Raw genomic sequence first — 12788 nt, 5'->3', positions numbered from 1 at the left:
TGATGATCATGTTAGCATAAAAACTTTTGTTTCTTTTCAGAAGAAAATGCCAAAAACAAGTAAAAAACATAAACAATGGGATCCAGACCGAATGATACGTGCTATCCGTGCCGTCAGGGGAAAGGAAATGGGGTATCTTAAAGCCTCGAAGTTATTTGCTGTTCCGAAATCAACTCTGGAAGATTATGTTAAGCAAGAAAATAAAACTCCGGAGCAGTTGGTTGCTGTTAAAATTGGAAGAAGACCAGTACTTTCTGCAGAAATGGAAGCAGATTTAGTCTCGTATTGCCTAGAAATGGACCGGCGATTTTACGGAATTGGGACCGCTGATATCAAGAGACTTGCATATCAAATAGCTTTACGAAATGGTCTTCGTCATCCATTTGCCCATGCCGAATCTGCCGGTAAAAAATGGTTAAGGGGATTTATGAGGCGAAACGCAGTTTTGTCCCTTAGAAAACCACAAGGAATCTCGAAAGCCCGAATTAAGGGATTTACCCCAGAAAATGTCAGCAGATTCTATGATCTTTTAGAAACGTCAATGGAAAAAGTTAACTTCAACCCCGCAAGAGTTTATAACGTTGATGAAAGCGGCATAACAACGGTTCAGTCCAAGAATACTCGTGTTATAACATTAAAATGAAAAAAACAGGTTGGATCTGTTACCGCGACTGAAAGAGGCGCATTAGTTACTGTTGTATTTTGTATGAATGCTGCTGGTGGGTTTGTCCCTCCATTATTCGTGTTTCCAAGAAAGAACATGAAAGTGGAATTATTAGATGGATCGCCGCCTGGCTCTATTGCAGCTTGCCATCCATCAGGTTGGATTCAGCAGCACATTTTTTCCCAATGGCTACAGCATTTCGTAGCTCACGTGAAACCATCCCGTGAAGACCCAGTGCTGCTTATTCTTGATGGTCACTACAGCCACACAAGAAATATAGATGTGATAGAAGCAGGACGTGCAAATTTCGTTACAATTTTGTGTATCCCGCCGCACAGTTCACACAAACTACAACCTCTAGATTTGTCTTTTATGTCACCATTTAAAACATATTATTCGCAACAAATTGAGATGTGGTTAAGGCAAAATCCTGGACGCACCATAAACTCGTATCAAATTTGTAAGCTTATGTGCCCGGCATATTTGAAAAGTGCTACTGCAGAAATTTCCGCGAATGGTTTTCGCAAATCTGGAATATATCCTTTTAATAAAAATAACTTTTCTGATCACGATTTTATAATGGAGAGACAAAGAGAAAGAACACCACCACCCATAAATCAAAATCATGGGGAAGTATTACCAACAAGAGGTCAGTCAAGACCAGAACCACAAAGCATTATCGAAAGAACACCTCCAAAACATAACTTAACAAATAAATCATCCAATGGAAATGCAACTGAAACTACGGCAACTATGATAAGAGCTGAGGATATTAGTCCACTGCCTTCTTGCAGTTATACCTCACAAACAAACAAACAAAAAAATCCTCGAAAAGGTTCTAGTTGGATAATAACTAGTACACCTTATAAAGATGAACTTGAACGAAGTGTAGCCGAACAAGAAAGAAAAAAGTCTTTGAAAGAAAAGAAACCAAAAATAAGCAACGAATTAAATCAAGTCAACAGAAAAAAAACTCCACGCCAAAAAAAGCAAAAGAAAAAAATTGAATCGAGTAGTAGTGACACTTCACATCCTGGTGATGACCTTATTTTGGATGATGATTCTGATATGGATGTAGACGATGAAGATGGAGACACAGAATGTATGTTTTGTGACAGTTTATATTCCGAAGATACACACGGTGAGAAGTGGATAAGGTGTATAAAGTGCTTCAAGTGGTGTCATGAGATGTGCGCCAATGCTGATAAGAAGAAAACCTATATTTGCGACTTTTGTCAAGATGTGTAACTATTCTTATGATGAACAAAATGGTGTCTTAATTTCGGATAGGGTATCCGAAATTAGGAGCCCTAAAATTTTTGACATACAAAAGCACTAATTTTATTGAACAATATTTTTTGTAAAAAAGATTTTCAATAAATTGTCTATGATAATAAAATTAGTTTCTATATTACTCTGCAAGTACTCTTGAGTAGATAAAAGTTTAAAATGTGTTATTAGGTGAAAAATATGACACTAATTGTAAATGGTATCCGAAATTAGGCTACTTTCCCTTACCGAATTAAGAAGTTGCCGAAAAGTAAACCAAAAGTAGTTCACATAAATCGTCTAGCACCATATGCTGGCTCAAATGAAACAAAAGAAGCACGAACCCTTCAACATGAGATCAAAGATGACCGGCGACCAAGCTTTAATGAATTTATGTCAAATTACGCAGAGAGAAAGAGTGCTAGATTCGGCGTGACCACAGAAGTTCAGCAGGATCTTTTTAGTGTTCCACATAACGTCTCTCTAGCCCACTGTGTTGCCCAAGATCTTGAGATGACTAAAGGAATCTCATCTGTATTTTATAAGAAATTCGGTCGTTTGGACGAGTTAAAAAACCAGCAACCTAAAGTTGGAAGAGTACTGAGATTAGAAGATTGTTCTCGATCTTTGCTATATATGGTGACCAGGAAGTCGTATACAGACAGGGCAAGCTATGAGGATATATGGCGTGGTCTAACTAATTTGAAGAAAATTGTGTGCAATTATGACATCAAGAATTTGGCCTTACCCAAGATAGGCCATGCACTAGATAATCTGGACTGGAAGATTGTCAGAAGCATGCTTGAAGTGATCTTCCGAGAAACCGGCGTACGAATTACTGTGTGTTGCATTAACACGATGAGATCGTATCCTTCAAAGTCAGTAGACTGTTATTTCTTTCTAAAGGGTTCATGCAGAGCTGGAGAGTCCTGTAGATTCCGCCATCCTGTGCCTACATATAGAGTTGCTGATCGGGACGATCAGATTTAAGAGGGGAGCAGTGTAACGAAATAGCCCATCTCTGATACGTCATAATTCTTAGAAGGACAAATCTAGAAAACGTAAGAATCGGCATGTCAATACCGCCCGTATTCGATGGTTCTTTCGACGAGACAATTAGAGGTGGAACAACGCCAGAATATTCTCGAACCTAGTAACTGTAGTATATATACAAGTAACGATAATTAAAGTTTTTAGTTATTAAGATACTACCGAACTGTAAAGTTATAAATAAATATATGTATATAAATTCGAACCGCTCGTTTTATTTAATCTCGCTACAAGTTATTTAAATACAACGATAGCAGATTTACCACATATTATTATTCCTGAACTCAATGCCAGATTTTTATTAGATACAGGGTCTTTCAAAAGTTTGATATCTCCACAGTTAGCGCATAAATTTTATTTCTTACGAAAATTTTAATATACAGACGGCTTACGGAATTTCTATGCACAATGAAATAATTAATATTCCAGCTTTTAACATTTTTAAAGCAAATCAATATAATAAGTTTTATGTTTTTAAATTTAGCGAAAATTTTGATGGATTAATTGGTGTAGATTTATTACAAAAATTAAAAGCTTCAATTAATGTCAACACGCGACAAATGAAAACGCGTTATGTAACGATACCCATAATTTTTGAACTCAGTAAAAAGGATATAATTATATCCCAAATCAACTTTTAATCATACAATAATTATTCCCCCTAGAACTAAGCAAATAGTCAAAATACCGGTAAAATTAAATGTATAATTAGGTATATTAGAATATAAGAATTTCGGTAAAGGAATCGAAATGCCTAAAGCAGTAGTTAAGGTAAAAAATAATTTTGCTATAACCACTATTACGAATATAAGACAACGTTAAGTATTACTGAACACTTTGATATAGAACCATTAGATACAGTAAATATTAATTTTATAAAAAAGATGGAAACTGATGAAGAAACGTCTATTAATGATGATAACATGTTAAAGAGGAATTTAAAAAATATAAGGATAAATCATTGTAACAAAGAAGAAAGAGAATTACTAAAAAAGCTTTGTTTCCAATATAGAGACATATTTTATTGCGAAGGAATACCCTTAAGTTTTACTAATACTATTAAACATAAAATTAAACTCACTGATAATTCTGCAATATATACAAAATCATATCGTTTTCCGGAAGTTCACCGAGAAGAAGTTAAATCCCAAATAAATAAGATGTTAGCAGAAGGTATAATAGAAGATAGCAATTCCCCGTTTTCGAGTCCCATTTGGGTGGTCCCGAAAAAACAAGATGCTACAGGAAAAAGAAAATGGCGTCTAGTAAAAGATTATAGAAAGTTAAACGAGAGAACCGTAGATGATAAATACCCGTTACCAAACAACAGAAATTTTAGATAAATTTGGGAGAGCAAATTACTTTTCGACACTAGATCTTGCAAGTGGCTTCCACCAAATAGAAGTAGACCCACAACATGTTGAAAAAACAGCCTTTAGTACACCACAAGGTCACTTTCAATTTAAAAGAATGCCTTTTGGTTTGAAAAATGCACCCTCGGCTTTTCAGAGAGTTATTGATAATGTTTTAAGAGGATTAACAGACGAAACATGTATAGTATATTTAGATGATATTTTAATTTATAGTACATCTTTACAAGAGCACCTTGAAAAGTTAAAAATAGTTTTCGAAAGACTCAGAAAGAATAACTTAAAAGTACAATTAGACAAGTCAGAATTTTTACAAAAAACAGTTATGTATCTAGGACATGTAATTACTCCTCAAGGTGTTAAACCAAACCCTGATAAAATCTTAGCCATAAAAAGATTTCCCATTCCAAAAACCCAAACTGAAATAAAAAGAACAAGGAAAAGACAGTTAAGATTTTATTTCACGTATAGGGAGCTTGCGCATCCGTTTATACGTATTTCAGCCCAATAGGCATCATCAGAACGGCTTTCGCAAGCGCTCTGAACGTGAAATAATTCTTCTCTGTCTTAGGAAGCAACTATAACATGGCTTCGTATAGACGCAATGTAGCGACATCTGATAATAAAATCGTAGACTAATTTTCGAAACCAAATTCAAGAATTCCGCTTTAATCTGTGCCTTCTAAGATTCCCCATGTCTCTCTTAACACCTTTATCAACGTCTGTTTTTGCCTTGCAATTCTTAGAAGGCACAGATTAAAGCGGAATTCTTGAATTTGGTTTCGAAAATTAGTCTACGATTTTATTATCAGATGTCGCTACATTGCGTCTATACGAAGCCATGTTATAGTTGCTTCCTAAGACAGAGAAGAATTATTTCACGTTCAGAGCGCTTGCGAAAGCCGTTCTGATGATGCCTATTGGGCTGAAATACGTATAAACGGATGCGCAAGCTCCCTATACGTGAAATAAAATCTTAACTGTCTTTTCCTTGTTATTTCGATATACTCTGTACGAGTACTAGAAACCAATTCGCTAAGAATTTTGCTTAGTTGAAAAGATATGTTGTGGAATGCAAGTTTTAGATTCCCCATGTCTCTCTTAACACCTTTATCAACGTCTGTTTTTGCCTTGCAATTCTTAGAAGGCACAGATTAAAGCGGAATTCTTGAATTTGGTTTCGAAAATTAGTCTATGAAATAAAAAGCTTTTTAGGATTACTAGGTTACTATAGACGATTTATAAAAGATTTTGCAAAAATTACTAAACCGATGACCAAATGTTTGAAAAAAGGTTCTAAAGTAAACCACGATAAAGATTTTATTGATTGTTTTGAAACTTGTAAACAAATCTTAACAAACGACCCCATTCTACAATATCCAAATTTTTCCCAACCATTTATTTTAACGACAGATGCTAGCAATTTTGCAATTGGAGCTGTATTATCACAAGGAAATGTTCCAAATGATCGACCCATTGCATACGCCTCAAGAACTCTAAATAAATCAGAGACAAATTATTCAACTATAGAAAAGGAGCTATTAGCAATTGTATGGGCTTGTAAACATTTTAGACCATACCTTTACGGAAGAAAATTTTATATTTACACGGATCACAAACCATTATCTTGGTTTTTCAGTCTAAAGGAGCCAAACTCAAAATTAATACGATGGCGTCTAAAACTAGAAGAATACAATTACAAAATTATTTATAAAAAAGGAAAACACAATACAAACGCAGACTGTTTATCTCGCATTCCAATTAACGTATTAGAAGATGAATCAATAGTAAATAATCCTGGAGACGTAGACAAAGATATTTTAAAATACCTCCAAAATTTTGCAGAGAATCCATTAGACCCCCAATCTTCAACAAGTAACAACAACGACTCAAGACAAATTAACATTATTTCTGATATAAGAATACCTCCAGACAAAATAGATACACCAGACGAAACCTCAGATGAATCAAGGAATACCTAATTTAGACGAAATAATAATTAACAAAGTTCACCAAATTTTAGTACCCAAACGTTTACCCAAAAACCGATATAACTTATGAAACTTATCAAAACCATAAAATAATTAATGTCAAAATTCCTGAAACTGATAATGAAAAATATATTTTTGAATTTCTTATGGCATACACAGATCTTAACAATACATTTTATTTATATTTCAGTACAGACAACCTGTATAATGATTTTAATAAGTATTACCTAAAACATTTTTCTGAAAATGGTCCGAAACTAATTAAATGCACTAGATTAATTAATACAGTAGCAAACGAAGAAGAACAAATCATTTTATTAAAAAATTACCACGAAGGAAAAACTAACCATAGAGGAATTAATGAAACTTTCGAAAAATTACGTCAAAATTATTATTGGAAAAATATGAAGACATCTATTACTAATTACATTAACGAATGTTCTATTTGCCAGAAAAATAAATACGGTAGACACACCCCCTATGTCCCGCTAATGCTTACCGAAACCGCCAGCAAACCTTTTCAAGTTGTTCATATAGATATTTTTACATATGACGGTAACAAATATTTGACTATGACGGACGCATTTACTAAAATTGCCCAAGCTTATTCTATTCCAGGTAAAAACGCGATTCACATTGCGAAATCCTTAATAAAATACTTCACTTCTTTCGGCATTTCCCAATTAATAATAGCAGACAAAGGTAGAGAATTTAATAACGAAGTAATAAAAGATTTAATCTGTTTTTTAAATAGAACACCCTGTATATTTTTATGTTTTTAAAAGTTCCCTAACAACCTGATCTCAACGAACTATATCATGTAGGGTCTATTGTGAATAATACAGGGTGAAATTTTGAAATTAAGTATAATTTTCTTCAAGACAATTAATTCATAGAATACCCGAAGTAATTAATTGGATTACATTAAAATAAATGCTCAAAATGTGTTTTAACACCTTGTTGTTAGAAATAACACAGTCTCCTGTAATGAAACGACACTATTTCGGTTACGCCAATGTCCTTATTTAACTAATCAGCACAGAGCAACTTTTCCTATCATCATTTAAATTAAACATTACTATTATTAAAGAATAAGCAATAACAAATTTCCTTTGTTAAGGGAATATAATCATTTTATATCTCATTAGGAAATTACAGTCAAAATATTTTTTTATTTAACTGCAACTAATTTCTTGTTTAAACTTCAATAGAAAAGTAAATAACATTTGGACGCTTACTGAACTTTGCTCATTAAAATAATAGAAAATATAAATTCTGATAGTAACGTCAATGATCCAACAAACAATATGAAATCTCAGTCAATTAATAAAAATAGATAGTTAGTAGAGAAAAGTCAGTTAACCAGTCAACGCGTTTGATCACACCTCCTCTCAAAAATCGATGTTAGTTGAAATAAATAAATAATCGTCAAAATTCTCGGAGTGTTTAAATTAGTGTTACAAATCTCTTCCCGATCCATTACATAAAATTTTTGGTGTCAGAAGTGGGATATATAAGGTCAAAAATACTGAAAAAAGAGTATACCTAGAGTTCCCTTAGGTCCGGAAGAAGCATCACTAATTTTTAACCTCCAGAGCATCCAGAAATCAAACCAGAGCATCCCAGAGCATCCAGAAATCAAAAGCAAAGCATCTCAGAACATCCAGAACTCCAGAGCATCCAGAAATCAAAAGCAAAGCATCCCAGAACATCCAGAACTCCAGAGCATCTAGAACTCAAACCAGAGCATCCCAGAGCATCCAGAAATCAAAGCAAAGCATCCCAGAACATCCAGAACTCCAGAGCATCTAGAAATCATACCAGAGCATCCCAGAGCATCCAGAACCTCCAAAACTACATCTGCAAGAAAATGAAAACTCTCATACTGTAAGTCGAAATTATTTTTATTGAATTGTACGATTTTGGTTACCATATAATTTTCATATTTTCTTTTATTTTCTTTTTGCTTTCATTTTCTTCACTACTTATATTCATACCGTTACTATAGTTTATATCTTTTATTTTCCAATTCAAATCCAAAAATGCCTAATTGAGTACAGACAACTAGTAATTATATCTCATTAGAGATGGCAGAAAAAAATGTTAATAAAATACGATGGCGATCGAAACAAAGTTCACGAATTCATTGATAATTGCACTATGGCTTTGTCTTTAGTAGACCAAAGCAACAAAAATCTTTTATTTATAATAATTAAATCTAAAATATGTGGTAAAGCAAGAATGCTAATTAAAAATAGAGATTTTCAAAATTGGACTAGCTTAAAGAATCATGTTTTAGACGGATATACCGACAAAAGAACTGAAGGACAATGGCAACTCGAACTACATTCATGTAGGCAGAATCAAACTGAATCTGTTATGTCCTTTGCAAATCGAGTAGAAGACTGCTATGTTAAGCTACTCAGTACCATTAGCGAACCAGATGAACTAAAACGAACGGTACATACAGAAATTCTGCAAAATCAAGCGCTTAATGTATTCCTATTAGGCCTTAACAAGGAAATAGCACTAGTAGTAACAGCTAGAAAACCAACTACGTTAGAAAATGCAATTAGTATTGCTTTAACAGAAGAACAGGAATTGAAATCGAAATCAGAAATTTTCAAGTACCAGAACATAGGTAATTCTAATCCCAAGTACTGTCACAATTGCAACAAGAACGGACATACTTCTCAACATTGTAGATTAAAAATCCAATCTTCTAGTTCCAGTTCCAATAGTAACAATCGATATCAAAATAAATATTCTTTCCAATCTCAGCCCAGTACCTCATATCAGAGCCAAAATTTCCAGAGACAAAGTATTCGTCATACAGACTATACTCCTAATACCAAAATTTGCAACTACTGTAAAAAATTGGGTCATTTAATTCATGAATGTCGTAAAAGACAATATAATAATCAAGCTAGGCAAAGTAATAATCAACCACGAGACACTAATTCAACTGACAAACGGATCCCAAAAAACTTTTCAGTTCCTTGTCAAGAAACGGCCACAACAAGGAACACCAATATAATTCAGGCCGCATCTCTACCCTAAATTTTCAGGGTATCACAACATATTTATTTCTCGACATACCAGAACTAAAATCTAAATGCAAATTCTTATTGGACACAGGTGCCACTATTTCTTTAATTAAACTTGAAAATTTAAAAACTGACACTCCTTGTTATGAAGATGCACCCATAACACTTAAAGGAATTGATTGTAATTCTGATAGTAATATTAAAACTATCTGCTATTCTCATTTTACATTACCTTTTCTTCAAAACCAAACGTTTACTTTTCATGCAGTTCCTAATAACTTTCCTATAACCTTCGATGGCATAATTGGCAACGATTTTCTGAAAACATTTTCTAAAAATCTTAGTTACGAGGAAGATTATTTGATCTTGACTAATGATTTTAGAATACCTCTTTATCATATCTACTCATCTACCACTAACCAACCATTAGGAAGTAATTCCGATCCCAATACAGCTGACCATAATAACCTAGATAATTTAGGGACTAATCCTAAATGGCCTAACTCTCAGTTTCCTATCATTATATCCCCAAGATGCGAACAAGTTATTAAAATTAACGTACTTAACACCCCGAAAACTCGACAAGGTATTATTCCCAAATTAGAAATATTGGAAGGAGTTTACCTCTGCGAAAGTTTAGTTTCCGTAAACAATCATAATCAAGCTTTAACGTCCATTTTGAATACTACCGAAAAATCCATTAAAATCTCAGATTTGCAATTAAATCTTGAACCTTTCGAATCCAACTCTAATTCTCAGAGTATAGCAATATGCTCTCCTGAATCTTCTAACTGTAGTTCCAATCGACTTAATCTGCTTACCAAAAACCTCAAAATAGAGCATCTAAATTCTGAAGAAAAAACATCTCTTATCGAAATATGTTCCGAATATAATGACATTTTCTTTTTAGAAGGTGATAAACTAACATGTACTGACGCTATCATGCATCAAATTCCTACCACTTCCAATACTCCTATTAATGTAAAAACTTATAGGTATCCCGAGATACATAAGGCTGAAGTCAACAAACAAATTAAATCAATGCTTAATCACGATATTATCGAACCTTCTACTTCCGCTTGGAATTCACCTGTATGGATTGTTCCAAAGAAAATTTCCGCCTCCGGCGAAAAAAAATGGCGACTCGTAATAGACTACAGAAAATTGAACGAAATTAGCGTAGGAGACTCATATCCTCTTCCTAATATAATTGATATTTTAGATCAGTTAGGACATTCTAAGTATTTTTCAACCCTAGATCTAGCATCAGGTTTCCATCAGATTAAAATGGACCCTGATGATGCTCCAAAAACAGGATTTTCCGTCCCTTCAGGACATTATCAATTTAAGAGACTTCCATTTGGTCTAAAAAATTCCCCTGCTACTTTTCAAAGGCTAATGAACACGGTTCTCGCTGGTATCCAAAACTATCGTTGCTTTGTGTACCTTGACGATATAGTCATACATGCGGGAGATTTGGAGACACATAATCGACGATTACGTGAGGTTTTTAAAAGACTCTCTGAGTTTAACCTGAAACTCCAACCGGAAAAATGTGAATTCCTTCGGAAAGAAGTTATGTATTTAGGTGATTCTATAACCACAGACGGTGTTCAACCCGACCCTGGGAAAATTAGTGCCGTATTAAATTACCCTACTCCTAAGAATGTGAAAGATATCCGTTCTTTCCTTGGATTTGTTGGCTATTACCGTCGATTCATCCCGAATTTTAGCAAAGTATCTCAACCTCTAACAAATTTACTAAAAAAGGATACGATTTTTAATTGGACCAGTTCCCAACAAGATGCTTTCGAGAAATTAAAATTGGCACTAACCTCGAAGCCTATACTTCAATATCCTGATTTCGAAAAACCTTTCATCTTGACAACAGATGCAAGCAACTATGCTATAGGAGCAGTTCTTTCTCAAGGTAATCCTAAGGAGGGTAAACCAATTTCTTTTGCTAGCAGAACTCTAAATAGGGCCGAATCAAACTACAGCACCACTGAAAAAGAATGTTTGGCAATAATATGGGCCGTTAAACATTTTCGGACTTATCTGTACGGAAGAAAATTCAAAATTTATACTGATCATCGTCCCCTAACATGGCTTTTTAACGCTAAAGATCCAAGCTCTCGTCTTGTCCGATGGCGATTACTATTAGAGGAATACGATTATGAGATCATGTATACAACCGGTAAATCCAATAAGGTAGCCGATGCCCTTAGTCGAATTAAACCACCTGAAGAAGCTACTGACATTCATATAATAAAAAACGATCCAGAGCCTTCACAAACTTATAGTGACTTTTTAAACGCTTTTCAGACTAGTCTAATTCTTAATAACAATCTATATGAACATAGCACGTCCTTCTTAGATACAGGTACCACTAATAATCACGTAATTCTTCTATCCCGTGATTTAGAATTCACAGGAAAACCTCTGTTGGACTTACAGAAATCTTTTAATCCCAAACCAGAACTCTTAAGCTCGAACTTGCAAATAGGAGATATAAAAATAATAGAAACCAATAATCAGAAAGTTTTCTATCTAATTCATAAAGAATTTCATTGGGAAAAGGCTGTATTGCTGCAAAAAATCTGAAAAAATTCATGAAAGCGTATTTTAATAATACAAAACTGCCTGATTTTTTTCAGATTTTTAGCTTTAAAATTGAGCTCAGGAAAAATATTTGAAATTTTCAGTGATATTTTAGGTTATGTCGAACATTTTTGGCCAACTTTAAAACAATGTTTTTTTATGTGTTTTTTCCCGTTCTTTCGAATGGCATAGGTATTATTATCATTTTCAACGTGGAAAATGTCTAAAAATCGAAAAATCTGCTTTTTTGGCATTTTTGTTTTTGACTCATAACCTTAACAACATACACCTAAATTAATGATAATTCATATTTGTATATGTATTCTTACCTTTAAAATCGAAATAAGCTATTAAAACTATTATTTTTTTCCTACAGCATGCTCCAAAAACCGAAAAACCCCGTTTTTTCGACGTTGTTTTTAAGCTTTCGCTATATAACCTCGAAATTCAGTGTCTAAATGAATGGTAATTTACATTTTCGCATGTATCTTTCCCTCTAAAATCAAAATCAGCTATTCAAAGCATTAGTTTTATCTCATAACATTCTTAAAAACTGAAAAAGCCCGTTTTCTCCATGTTTTGACTACATAACCTCAAAAGACTCTGAAAAATGAATCGTGAATTAGAACAGACTTGTACACTCAAAAGTTGTAGAATTTTAACCTAGCGAATATATCTATATACGTGCTATTACATCACAATGTACATGCATTTATACACAGGCGCATATCTATATGGTTCCATGACTTTTAAGATCCTTGTTATATACATTCATAAGCTCGTACCACGCTCGTAT

This window comes from Diabrotica undecimpunctata, chromosome 9, assembly GCF_040954645.1.
Source record: "Diabrotica undecimpunctata isolate CICGRU chromosome 9, icDiaUnde3, whole genome shotgun sequence".
In the NCBI taxonomy this organism is placed as follows: domain Eukaryota; kingdom Metazoa; phylum Arthropoda; class Insecta; order Coleoptera; family Chrysomelidae; genus Diabrotica; species Diabrotica undecimpunctata.
The sequence above is the reverse complement of the archived record's forward strand: the minus strand, read 5'-3'. Positions refer to the sequence as shown.